This window comes from Phascolarctos cinereus, unplaced genomic scaffold (genome assembly GCF_003287225.1).
Source record: "Phascolarctos cinereus isolate Bilbo 61053 unplaced genomic scaffold, phaCin_HiC Scaffold_7;HRSCAF=346, whole genome shotgun sequence".
Taxonomy (NCBI): Eukaryota; Metazoa; Chordata; class Mammalia; order Diprotodontia; family Phascolarctidae; genus Phascolarctos; species Phascolarctos cinereus.
In genome coordinates, this window is record NW_027556180.1 from 30,832,009 (window position 1) to 30,846,526 (window position 14,518).

Below are 14,518 nucleotides of genomic sequence, written 5' to 3' on the forward strand. Positions count from 1 at the left end.
TTTTTTTTTTTGGCACAAGTACCTTTATGGAACACAAATTAAAGGCAACATTTGAGTACAAAAGAAATTAATTAGTAAACCTGAAACATACGTTTTTGTTGATCAGATGTATCGATTGCTCTACATTTCATCAGTATATTTCTGAACAAAATGTAAGGTGACTCGCCCATTCAGTTTTAACCTCATCAGGATTTCAATGCAGTATAAAGAAAATGTAACAATCAGATCCCATTCTTGTAAAATAACACCAAAGACAGCCTGAGATTTCTAATAAATCGTCATTAAATCAAGCACCACATTCTAGGCTGTCTTCTTAGAGTAGTAATCATCCCTCGTCGAGGGTCATGGCGTCAGGTGGCAGAGAGTTTTGTTCTGTGCTTCCCACCCCCACCCCCGGATCGCTGGTCATTTTTTCAGTTCAGTTGTGTTTGTGATCACATGTCATTTGCTTCATCGTTCAATGTTTTATTTTTATTAGTCATTCTCATTTTTAAAATGACTGCCTGAGCCCGTTCTTGCCTGCTTTTCCAAAACAGCAATATAAAGAGCATTTTATAAAATCCTGCGTCTTCCTGGGAATGTTTTTTCAGTAGCTGGATTCTTTTATGATACGCGTGTGTTTTTCTTGTAGCTGATGTCGTTTAGTGCTCGTGTAAGACACCAGCCTTAAACAGAAACTCTGGGTGGCACCCACGTTGAGATCGTTTTAAATTTCCTCTTTTATATCATTTTATGGTTTCTCTTGGCAACCAGCAATTGGAAAGTCCATTGTAAAAGACGTAGCTCTGAATTTGTGACATATGGCCTGCTTTTGATAGCTTGACCTCCTTAGGTCATTGATTGTTTTCAGTCTGTGTACTAATTTAGTATGCCGTTTCGTATTAGACCTTGCCTATCTAAAAAGAACACAACATTTTAACCCATGTGTCAGATCATTTAATTAAAGGTTCTGATAAGTTCATCTTTGTTAGACTAAATACATCTATGATGTGCTGTTGTGGGAAGAGATTACTTGTTCTTTTTAAATGAATCCATTATTTACATTGAATTGCTGAGCAAATTAATTCTGAAGAGCACACTGAGAGGTAGAATGTACTTTCTATGTGAATTTGTTTTGTACCTGTAATATTAGATTATTTCTACTGTATTCTTAGATTTCCAACTAAAAAAACTTAGATTTATACATATCAGTCGTTTTAGATGTTTGTAAATAGCATTTGTTTTGTGTTCTTTATTTACAGATTATTTTTAATACTGATTTTAGAAAATTATTTTAACCTTTCCAGAGTCTGATATAGTTCTATTGCAGCAATAATTAAATAGCGTACCCTACAAATTTCTTTCTATATGGTCTGTTTACAGAATTCATGAAAATGACTACACTTGATATATTTTAACTGTGTTATGCTAAATTAATATCATGTGTACTTTTAAATCATTGTTCTACACATTTCTTGGCTTTTAAGCTGTAAGAGATGTTTTCATGTAAACTTTCCACCTACTTCTATGAGATTTTTTATAAGTGTCTGGATACTGGCTGGAAATACTTTGTAACAGAAAAACCCTGTTTTTACACAATTTAAGTTAAAGCCTTTTAAAAATAATTTTCAAGTGTTACTAAAGTTTAGTCAGTGTAAGAGGTTCTTTTTCTTGCTTGAGTAATTCTTCATGCCTCCTTTTTTAATATTTTGGAGAGTTGTTAATTGAAAGTTTAGAATATACCAGAAAAATTATGGTATGAACAAACTACTCTTCTAAAAATAGGGCAATAGTGAAAATTTTTGTTAATTTAAAAAACAGATTTGCTAAAACGGACACTGTGTGACCAGTTTTTCTAATAATTATCTGCTTTTGAATATGATAAATGTAGAATTCATATAGCATTGCCTATAGTCATTCGTTTGAATATAATACTTGGTAAGCTTCTGGAATATGATGTATTTGTTAATTCCTGCCTGACAGCCTTTGAACTCAATGTAGGGTGCAACATTTGGTTTCCGATGGATCATCAGAATTGGAACATAAGAAAGTCATGAGAGTGATTTTCACGTGGTCTTCCATACTGCTACATGGCTGTTTTTTATTTATCCACACAGCTTAAAATGAAGTGATCAGCTTAAGGAAAGAAATGGACAGATGGGTGACTCTCTCTAATCCCTGAACCAGTCAGATCACTGAGAGAGCAAGTAATCCCACCTCTCTTTAGAACTTCAACTTCAAATACAGATTGCTTTAAAAATAAATAAAACCTGAAAGGTGAATATCCACTGAGTTTCAAGGGAAAAGTCCTTGGCGATTGGGCTGGGCCAGCGGGCAGGGTACACGCAGGGCTTTGAGAGAAGAACAAACTGGCCAAGTCAGCCTTGTCTTAAGAGCAGTGAGTATGTGGGAAGAATGGGGGGAGAGCGACCCTAGATAGAGAAGAAGCCAAGGTGATGGATTTGGTTCAGTTAATCCATCCTGTGGGGAAATGAGTCTACTTCCTTCCTTACCTCCCATATACATATAGCCTGTGACTTATTGTGCTCAAACAAAAGCTTCTTAAGATCAAAAAGTTGAAACTAAAGCCATAATCAGTCTCCTTTGTAAGTTATTTAGAAACAAAATTCAGCATGGAGAATGTTGTGTAGACACAATCCAGCATCTGATTCTTTGCTATAACTATATTTGGTTGTATAAATTAATGGGAATTATGTAGTTAAGTCCCCGTTGATCTAAAATGAAGGAGGGGAAACCTGTTGTAGAATTAGAGTAATAAGAAATAAGTCAGGGGATTGATGGATATCATAAATACTTTATTTCAAAAACAAAATACTACTCACTTTACATAAACTGTGGATCCCACCTCAATCACTCAGTAGCTTTGGAGCTAAGAACAAATCACTGAATTAGAGTCTCTGAGTTCTGTTTCCTCATCTGTGGGTGGAGATGGTACTAGATACATTGCAGGACTATTATGAGGAAAATCTAGAAGTCCGTATAGTGTAATGGAAAGAATTTTGGGTTGAGAGCCACTTAAGATCTGGGTGGTCTTGGAAAATTCACTTAACTGCTCTAGACCTCGGTTTCCTTGCCTGTAGATCAGGGGGTTGGACTAGATGACCTATTAGTTCCCTTCTGGCACAAAATCCATGATCTCTTTTGTGTGTCAAGGTACTCAGCAAACCTTAAAGCATGATAGTATGCTTTATGATAATATGAATTCTTGTTACGATTAGTACATAGTAATGCAGACATTTGTATGTATTATATATAATTGATATTTATATCAAACTTTAAAGTTTATAAAGCATTTTGTATATATTACCTTGTTTGGATCACAATAATCCTTGAAATGGGTACTATAGATATTATCTGCATTTTTTGCATATGAGGAAACTGAGGCTAAGTAGTTAAGTGATTTGCCCATGGTTAGTAAGTATTAAAGGAGGGATTGAACTCTTAAGTTCAGTTCTATGTACCATGCCATAAATAAGCAAATAACATTTGTGAAAAATGATAACTGACTTTTTCTGCAAAGGAACAATACAGTTTATGTTACTAATGTTTATTGATTGTTTAATTTTTATTGGTAAGCTACCTATGTATTGTTTAACTTCATACTAAAATTCATTTTACATTTTGGCACACGAAAATTTCTTAGTGTTTTATATGTATTTTTTGTATGTTGAATTAAGTAATGCAAATGAATTTCTTATCATCCACTATTATCACATGAATTATGGAATATGAGGTGGTGATACAATGGTTTGGTTGAGCAGGAGAGATGGGGAGGCAGTTGTGAGAAGTCAGCAGTCGGCTTGTTCTTAGAACATGCTCTTTGAAGTCCCATCCTCTGGGCTGTGTGGCAAGGCAGGCTCTCCTGTGCTGCCTTTCCCTATTAGAATGTAAGCTCCTTGGCGGCAGATGTACCCTCAACAGTTAGCATGGTGCCTAATTACCCTATGAGTTTTTACTCACTCGTACATTTTCAGTAATATGCTGAACCTCAGTATTTAGCAAACTGTTTAGTCAATGGTGTGCCAGGTGTCATTTGGAAAATAGTACTTTTAGTTTTGTTTTCTCAGGTGTTTGTGCATTCTCACGTGTATCAGTCATCTGAATAGGTTTTGTTAGTGTATCGATCGTCTGAATGGTTTTTCTTATTTATGTGTTGGGCTAAGTTGTAAGTCCGGAGATGAAACCATGCTCGTCTAATTAAGAAAGCACAGGAACTCGATTTTAATTATAAAATAGGTGCTCAGGATATGGGTAGGTCTTGAGCCTCTCACTTATGTTATATCACTAATATTAGGTTAGTAACAGGACTTGATGCCTGGATCTCGTTTTTATGCTGCTCACGAGTCCTATAATTTGAAGACAACAAAAATGCTATTCAACCAGTTGCAGTTTTTGCTAAACAAATATATCAAAGATTTTCTCCCATGTGAAAATATACTGTACATTATCCAAATCTGCTCTTTTCAAGACCCCTTTTATACAGTGAAGAACTACCTATATCGACTCACCAGATACTCAGAATTTGGATGCAGATAATAAATTATTGATTATAATCTTGAGGTTTCAAAGTGGGAAACCAACAAGGTTGGGGTGATTACTCCACATAAAATAACTTTCTATTCTCCTTTAAAAACTCAAGCAGATCAAAATGACGTTGCCTATAATCCAACAGTCAAACTGAACTTTTAGCTTCTAGACTAAGGATGAAATCTGCAAGAGGGCACCAGAATATGTTGAAAACATGAATTTTCTTTTGAGAAGCATTAAAGATAAAAAGTTGCCTTGGCCTAGCTGTGAAATTGGAAATGATTTCTGTTTCTTAGAGTTTCAACTGGGTATGTTGCTGCTTTATTTCTGACTCAGATAAGAGACAGGGGAAAAAAAAATATTAAAAAGCACCATGCTGGCCTTGAAAAAAAGGATTATAGAAAGAAAAGTGGGGTAAACCAACCATTGATTAGGCCTGAAAAGCTTTCTTACCACCAAAGAGCATTAAATTTGGTTCAATGAAAAAATTTTGTCCGACGGTGGCTTGAAATGGTACAGAAGCTGGAAAAGTGCAAGGCAGAAAATTACCAAGAAATTGTCAAAGGAAGGCAGCTAAGTGGTGCAGTGGTAGAGCACCAGCCCTGGAGTCAGGAAGACTTGAGTTCAAATTCAGCCTCAGACACTTGACACTAGCTGTGTGACCCTGAGCAAGTCACTTAACCCCATTTCTTTTTTTTTGGCTAGGCAATGGGGTACTCTATCCACTGTGCCACCTAGCTACCCCTTAATCCCATTTCCTAACAAAAAAGAAAAAAAATCAGAGGTTCTAAAAGCCTACAAAATAATGGGATTTAACAGATATTTGGGATTCATTTCTTTTTATCACATTGAGACTTCTTCCTGGAAGACCTAAGCATGAGGAATGCTTCTATTACGGTTCTGCCAGTAGGGGAAGGGAAGTCCACGCTTGCTTGCTAGCCCCTGTAGGATGCTAGGGAGGGATGGTCCATCAGAAAGTACAGCTGAAAATCATTGACAGCCAAACTTTAGGTGAATTAAGCACAATTTTAATTAGCAACGGTTTTTAAAAGTATAAAACTTGGTTCCTGGGAAAACAGTGAATAATAGACAAATCTGAAACCATATTTGAAATCAGCACCAAAAATACTGTAAGCATTATTTTTATGAATGTGACCAAAAATATTTTTGTTTTGTTTAACCTGCATTAGTTTTTTAAAAATAAGTATTTCTTTTTGTCTTTTATTTTGATAGGGATTAGACCTATGATTTCATTGGAATAGGAACTTCCAGATGAGAAAGTTCCTTCTGCCGATGAAGATGCACACCTTCTTTGTAATTTAGGAAATTACCTAGAGCACTGGGAGGATCCAGTGACTTGCCCTGGGTCCCCACATAGAGCCCCCCAGGCTGTCCGCTGTACCACAGCTGCCTCTCAGTTGCCTTTGTTTTAACATTCCCTGCATTTCCCACTTCCCAACCTTTCCAGAGAGCTAGCATACTGAAAAGTTTCTGATGTTATGTGTGATGTCCCATGATGGGGAGGTGCCTTTTCTTATGCCTCCTGGGGGCATCTGTGGCTCTCATTTACCTGTGGCTGTGCTATGCCCCTGCAGCGGTAACTTTCGCATTACTTGATGGAGTTGGTATATAAGACTCAATGGAAAATTCTACACAGCCGTAAAAAGAAAAGCAAAATGAGCTTTACAGTCACGCTGTCTCATTCAGTAGATATATGAAATGATTTTTTTCATTGCCTGTAGCAAGTGCAGAAGCCAGCTAAGTTTTTAATTTTATTTTTGCAAAAAAAGGAAGTGTTGTGGATATAAAAGATTTCCATGAGGAAAGTATTCACACTTTCACAAACTCTGGGCTTTTAGGGAAAAGAGAAACTTCTGTGGGGCTGAAGACCAAAGGGTAAAAGAGCCTTAAAGGCTGGGCATTTCTTAGTGAAGCCATATGTCGAGAGAAAGGGCTAGTAGGAAATAGAGTTGTCTGAGCAGGAGGCTGCAAGAAGACCTGACATACACATGGGAAGGCCATGATAAGTAGAGACCTGGCCTCAGAGGCTGCGTGGGGCTCTGAGACAACAGCTAGATCTGGAGTCAGAAGAGGCATGTCGTGTTGGACGGGTCGTTTGGCCAGTCTGAGCCAAGAGGATGTGGAGTGCTTCGCTCACAAGGTGAGGACAAATGAGATAACTGGGCTGGGTGTTGTGAAAGCCTCAAAGGGCTTTGTGAATGTCTGTTAACATCCTTCCTAGGAGTACTAAGGAGTTAGGGATTTCAGCACATCCTAATTAGGTGCCAGTTCTGTGTAAAGCACTGGACTAGGTGTTCACTCTAGCATGAAAGTCACCCAGAATTGTCAGATGATAAAGGTCTCTAGATATTCAGAACATTCATAGATATTTATGTTCACCCTGGTGGGGGCACAGACACTGATGAGGGTGGCATGACGTTTTTATGCAAGTGGCAGTCACGCTGTCACGAGCCTGTCATTCACGCCTTTTGGGAGGCATACAAGCCTGTCGACTACATTAGTTTTGATTGCAAAACTACCTCCAGCTTCACGGGACCTTCACTGCTGCCACTCCAGAAAAACATGGACCTCGCTCCAACCTGAGTGAGCTGGCCTTGTTTCACTGCTGTTTGGATGTGACACCTGCTGAATTCTCCTACAATAAGAGCTGTTCATCTTTCAGGCCTACTAGATTTTGCGTTGTCTGTAACTGTGCATATGCTAATGATGAGGGGAATCATTTTTGCAGAAGTTTTGGTAAATTTTTTTCTGTTTCGACCGCAGGATGGGATCACCACCTGCAATGGTCAGGCCAGGTTGGGTAAGCAGACAATTTTTAGGATACCTTTACTCTTCCTCATCCTTCTTCACACCAGAAGGTGAGTAATGCAGTTCTTTTTTAAGGTGAGGCAGCTGGGGTTAAGTGACTTGCCCAGAGTCACATAGCTAGTGAGTGTTATGCGTCTGAGGTCGGATTTGAACTCGGGTCCTCCTGACTCCAGGGCTGGTGCTCTCTCTACTGCACCACCCAGCTGCCCCAGTAGCACGGTTCTTAAAAGGCTGCGGAGACACCCAGGGGCTGCCAAACCCCACTGCTGCCTTCCAGTGAGAAGACGACCCTATGGCCTTGGCCACCCGTGTGCCAGATTGTGACCACAGCTTCTGGTGTAGCCACACCTGCTGTCACCACAGGACTCCGAGATAGGTAAAAATGGTAAAATGGCAGAGGTGATGTCTTTTGACTTGTGCGTAAATTGGATTTAAGTGAGGCAGAGTTTCGTGAAGTCATCGGCCTCATTCTCTCTTCCAGAGTCATCACAGTCCACTGGCAGGACAGAGTTAAGATGACCAGTGATGGCTCAAGATGCAGTAGATGACCTTGTCGCCTTCAGTGGCTAACCAAGCTCTAAGCGTTCCATAGTGCCTGCTGAAGCAGCCTTTGTGGCCGTTGGAACGATTGTTCTCATCTGCCCGTTTCACCAGCAGGAGTCTTCACGTGCTTGGGGTAGACACCCCTCTGACCCACTGAGGGGTCTGAGACCTCTCTGCTACCCTCAGCCTGGGTTAGCCCGTCTGCCAAAGCAGTTTACCAGAGTGTGGCCACTGCATGCTACAGCTTCTTGGAGCCACATATGAGAGGTGGATCAGGGGGACACCAAAGGGGGAAGCAGCCCTGAAAAGGGCTTGACAGCCCTCACAGCGGAGGTGCTAGTCTTCCCTGAACACGCCCCGCACCCCAGGTCTCTCTTAAGAACTTTGGAATTGATTGTGTGACAGGGGAGGCCCTGGTGCAGGACCTCATGGCATGGCGTGCCCTCATCAGAGAAGGGGCTGTGCTCTAGGAGAAATGCGGAACTGAAGTAGCTCAAAAGAAACACCATGTGTGCATTGAGAAAATCCACCCCCAGTGTTCATGTGGACTATCTGTGCCCGACCTATGGGAAAGCATTCAGACCCCATGTTGGTCTGATCAGCCACAGCTGGACACACCATGACTTGACTCTAGCAGAGCAGCGTCCCTTTGGTCCTCTTCGAGAATGAAGGACAGCCACTGGGTGTTCAGTTTGATGTGAACAGGATCTTAGAGCTAGACCCAGGAGGAAGCTTGGTGGTCATCTGGTCCAGCTCCCTTATTTTACAGATGAATACACTGAGGTTCAGAGGTGTTAAATGACTTCACGAGCTGATTAGGTGGCAGCTGAGGCAGGGCTCTTCCCTCTGTGTTATGCTGAATATGCAGTGGAGAACGTGGCAGAGGAGAGTCAGTGCCGGAACAGTCAGGAGGGAGAGAGCGCTGTTGGGTTGGAGATGGATGGGGAAAGGTTTCGTGGACGTGGGCTTTGAAGAAACAGCATTTCAGTGAGGTAAATGAATATGGGTCATGAAGTCACAAAGGTCACAGGGATGAAAATTGCAAAAGACAGTGAAAACTTGGGATGGCCTCTAAGTTATGTCATGCTTAACAATATAATGAAGAGTCTTTAAAAAAATAACATGGAGAGGTTGCCATCAGTTGATTATATATATATATATATATATATATATATATATGCATGTGTTTGTATGTGTGGGTATATATATAATATATATATACCCACACATACATACACACATATATAACATATATACACATATACATATGTATACACACACATATATGTATTACATGTATAGGCTTTAACAGCTCATACATCATGGTGTAAAGAATAGAACACTTGGCTTTAGAGTCAAAAGACCTGTGTTCAGATCCTGCCCTGGCACTCCCTGGGCAATTGTGAGCAGTCATTTGGTTGTTTCCACTTAACATTTAATTGATTTCCACCCCTTCCACTTATTTAATGCTATTCTCTGCCAGGAATTGTGCTAGCCATATGAGATACAAAGAGGAAAATGAAACCATCTCTGCTCTTACAGAGTTTACATTCCAGACTGTGGGAAGCAACTTGAGTGTTCATAAGAATTTGCAGAATGTACGCAAGTCACTTAACCTCTGTAGACCTCAGTTTGCTCATATGTAAAAGTAGATGATTGGACCAGGTCTCCTAAAGTGCTAAGTCTGTGAATGCCGTCTGCATCTGTGCAGGAAAGCCGCCCAACTGTTTCAAATAACGGATCTCTGGAAGGCCAGCGCTGAATTATTTAGTTTTGGTTAACATTTGTTCACAAAGTAAAAGTCAACGTACCAAACCAGCAAAAGCACCAAAGACAAGGGTCACCATCATTCCAGTACGTAGGTCCTCGACCACCTACCAGGATTTTCTTCTCATCTGGACAGGGGTGCATGGGCCAAAGAAGGATTATGGTGGGACAAAAGCTCATTTTACGTTCTCTTAAACTACAGCCAGATTATCACTAGGTTTTGCTTTGTTTTAAAGGTGATGCTCAGCTTGAGAGATCTTCACAGATCTTAAAATATTACTTTTATGAAAAGGAAATTTATGAAAACTTTTTATTCCTCCTGCCACCTAGCACGGTGCCTTCCATAAAACAACTGTCTAACCATTGTGAGTTAATTGACTTGATAGTTGCAGGGGTGGCAAGGCCACGTGAGGCCCTCTAGGTCCTTGAGCGTGGCCCTTTGAGTCCAACTTTTACAGAACAAATCCTTTTATTGTGGGGATTTGTTCTGTGAAGTTTCGATTCAGCCGCAGGTTCCCCACCCTTGGTTTAAGGAATTACATGCAGGAAGCTGATTCTGATCAGGAGGAGTACCTCCTAGGTCATCCATCCTTAAGTACGAGTCTCTGAAATGAGATGATATTTGGGTGCTTCCACTCTAGACATTGCACTCCTTTCCCCCTTTTATTGTCTTATTCTCTCTCCTTCACTAGTAGCCATCCAGGGAAATTGATGAAGGAGGAAAAGCTTAGCTGAAGGGTGCGAGATGTCAGTCTTTGCTAATGAAAGCGTATTTGAAGAAGGTGACAGATTTTGCCCGGTTCGAGGTAACAGATCATTGCATTTAGTCTGTTTCCACCTCTGAAATACTGTAACATTGATGCAATGCCACTATTAAATGCAGCGTACAACAGGAATCAACACCATGGAATCTTATGTTTTTGACCTCTCAGTTAATTATGTGATTGTGAAGGTGAAAGATTTTGGGCACAGAATCCGAATTTTAGAATTGGAAGGGACCTTAGGAGCTGTTTTCCCCCATCCATATTTGTACAAGAACCTTCTCTAAAATATAACTGATAAGTCATCACAGTTTTTACTTGAAGACTCCTGATGAGGGACATCTAGCACCTTGTGAGACAAACCATTCTGCTTCTGGGGGGCTCTCTTAGGACATTTTTTCTCATCCCTGTGCAACATTGATCCATTGCTTCTAATCCGGGGCTGAACTCTCCCGACTGGTGACTGAATGAGCAGGACCAGTTCACAGAGCCCAACCATCCAGATGGTGCTTCCCATCTTGTCCACCCTGGCCATCTTCTTGCTGTGTGCCCTGTTCCTGCCCCCTCTAAACCGTGAGACCTCTGGATACCATGGCCTGGGGGATTTGATCCAGTCATCTTTGGGATTCTTCCTGGAGTTTTTCTGTCTTGCTTGGTGAGCTCAGACTCGCATAGTGCATCATGTCAGCCAGCCGTAGACTCTGAAATAACGGAATATTCATCCAGACTCCACTTCAACCAAGCCACCCACCCCAGCCATCTCTTGACAAGACAGGTTGAATATATGCTGTTTCTTTACCAATGAAAGGCTCTGGTGACTTCAAGAACACCCCATGAAAAGAGGCAGATGCTGTTTCTGCCCAGGTATGTGAATGACAGCAGAGGAAAGAACTACATACAGTACCAGTATGAGATGTGATGGCTCTGAAGGAAAGGGTGCTAAAACCTAATTGGAGCCAGTCCTGTCTCCTGCAGAGAGTGCTGGGCAGGAGCCCAGACCATTGAACCCTATATTTCCCAGTATGAGGAAGCTGAGTCTGCCTTTCAGCCTAGCCTTAAAGATCTACTCAGCAGCAAAGGAAGGTCATGCAAGGAAGTGATGGGACAGACCAAAAACAAACAAAAAAAAGATTGACATACCAAAGACATCAAGAGAAAAGGTCTACCCACCATCTGTTTTTCCATTGCCCTTCGAGTCACTATAGTTGTAATTCTGTGAAGATGGTGATATTCCATGAATCAGCAGTCATATAGTATCACTAGGGAAAGACTATTTGTGTTGAAAAGGTGAGCTTTTGCAAAGAGGATGCAGCTTGGGACCACTGCATATTCTTCTAAATTCAATCTTTGTGGTCTCATCCTTCTTTTCGATTCTGGATCCAGCTAATGGTCTGCCAGTACATAGTGTATGCCCAAGATGTGTACTTTGGACACATCCAAAGCATTGTTTATCTGATGCATGTTGCACAATAAGCATTTTTTGTCCACTTATTTTCTCCTGTGTGCTGTGGCCATGGAGCTAAAGTGTTTAGGGCCTTGAAGCAAGCAGTACAATGCTACCCCCAATTAGATGCATTTGGAGATCATCACCATGCAGGTAAATAAGATTTCTGCTTCATTTTTGTGGATAATTTTTTCTGTGGGGTACTCTAATGTGGTGAAGAAAGTGTTGGACTTGTTTAAATTCCACCTGTGACGTGCAGGAAAGTCACCTGCAGTCTCTGAGTCTGTTTCTTCATCTGTGAAATGAAAATAACACCTGTAGTAGCTAACTCACAAAGTGGTTGTAAGGATAAAGTGAAATCAAGCATGTAAAGTCCTTATAAACATGAAGGTGTTGTGTCAACGCCTATGATTATCATCCTGACACTGGAGAATGTCTTTAGCAAACATGTCTTCCTATTTTATGCCTCACATGATAGTGATACTCAAGGATTCTGGAACAAATTTATCTTTGGTTGCAAAGATAACTGAAATGATTGCTGTTGCATAAACTGCAATTGTTTTTCTGGTGGTCATATTACCTGTGCTTATTATCCTGAGCCCTGCAAATAAAGATGTCAGAGTGCCCCATAAAACAATGGTCCTTGTTGTCTTTGGGCGTACGAGGAAACAACTCCATCCACTACTGTAATTCATCTTTTCTCCTCTGAACCTTCCTTCCATTTTGATACAATTTCTTCATTTCTTCCTTCAACTTAAAGCACGAATATCAGTAGGAATGTAGTTCAGTTCCTCTCAAAGCATATCAGTGTGTTCATAACTATAAATTCAGCCCCTCCTATGATCCAGTGCTAAGCCTGCTCTTGGAATCTTACATATTTTGTACTGACGGTTTGATATCTGTAGGCCATCTAAAACCATAGGACTTCAAGCATGCCTTGTCTGTTGTAGTCTGAAGAAATGGGAGTGGCTTACACAGGGTTTTTATTCTTATGTATTTTATGAGTCGCCACAGCCAAAGATTAATCACCTAGTAGTCAGCTGCTGGGGTGAATCCTTCCCATTTCATATCCGTCCATCTACTGTTCAAATCCTTTCTGGTTTACAAGACGGCTTACATGCCATTGGCATTGCTTTTGAAAACTGGCATCACCTTAGTGCCCAAGGAGGGAAGCATCAAAGGAGGACGTTGCGCTTCGAGTAATTTACCTGGATTATGATTTTGGAGAGTTTGTGCCTGTGTGTGTTCTGGAGGAGAAGGGGAATGGTGGCATTATTGGGACTAGAGAAGTCTAACAGTTGTACGATTGAGATAGGAACTTTTGATTGTGATGAGGGAATTTAACTGTAATTACCTGAGGTGTGAGATGGATAGGTAAAACATTTATTAAGCACATATTACATGTCAGCATTAAGCACTTACGACGTGTCAGGCACCACGGTAAGTGCTGAGGATATAAATACAAGCAGAGAGAAGGTCCTTATTCTCAATGAGGTGACACTCTAATGGGGGAGGTCAGCACTTCAAAGGGGGCTGGGAAGGTGAGTTACTCATTGGCACCAGGTGGAAATGGTTGGATGGAAAGTAAAAGCAAGGATTTTTTTGGTAACATTTGGATATGAAAGTGTATTTTTTCTAATTACACTTGGATATCATGATAATTTGGAAGTTCACAACATTTCAAAACAAAGTGATAAAATGCTGCAGTATTAAAATTATCCAGAATGATTTGAAAAATTCTCCAGCTTCTTTCTGTGCTGATTTTGACTTTTGATTTACATTTGATGTTGGAGATGGACAGATAACCTCTGCAGAATTCCATTAGGTCCATCTCTATTCTTTAAACTTTCTGTATTTTCATTTAGTAGTTTCCCTAGTTTGAGTAAATGCAAGATGGCAAAGTAACATCAAGACGTACGGCCTGGCTGCCTCATGAAATCTCAACAAAAATCTAGAAAGTGCAGCAGACTGATTTTTGATTGGGAAATCCAAGAAAAAGTCTTAGTGAGTCATTTTGCCAGCCCAAGAAAGCTTAGGGAGACAAAAGAGAAGCCTGTGGTATAGAACAGAGTCTGAAAAAGAGCCAAGACTAGGCACCAGGGCAGGAAGCTCCCTGGAATAAAATTCAGGGGATCTCTGAACTGGCACAGGATGCAGGAATGGGTGTCATTGGTAGTTCTATGTGCCCTAGTTGTGTAGTGGGCAAGGGATAAATTCAGAAATAAATGGTAATTGTTCAGGGTGAGAATCTGTAGTGGAATAACCAGGGCAGAAGGCCCAAACCAAAGGGGAGCCTGCATTGCACCTGCAGAGCTTCTTGGTAGGCTCACAGTGACTGTTTCCAGCAGCAGTCTACTGAAACACCCAACCAGGGACACACTGACAGACCCAGTGCTGAGTCAGGCACTTGCAGAGCGTGGAGAGGAGGGCAGTGAGCAGCCCACCCAGATCATGTCACTTTGGGAGCACGACAGCAGGCCCGAGTCCTGCACTGTGAAAAAAGGCAAAGGAGCTTAGAAGAAAACAGCTCAGGCCAGACAGACACTCCCTGTAGAAGTGTGTATAGCCCAGCACTGACATAACATTCAAAGTCAGGAGGGAGGATGGAAGAATAAACACGAAATAATCCTGCCATAAAGAACGATTA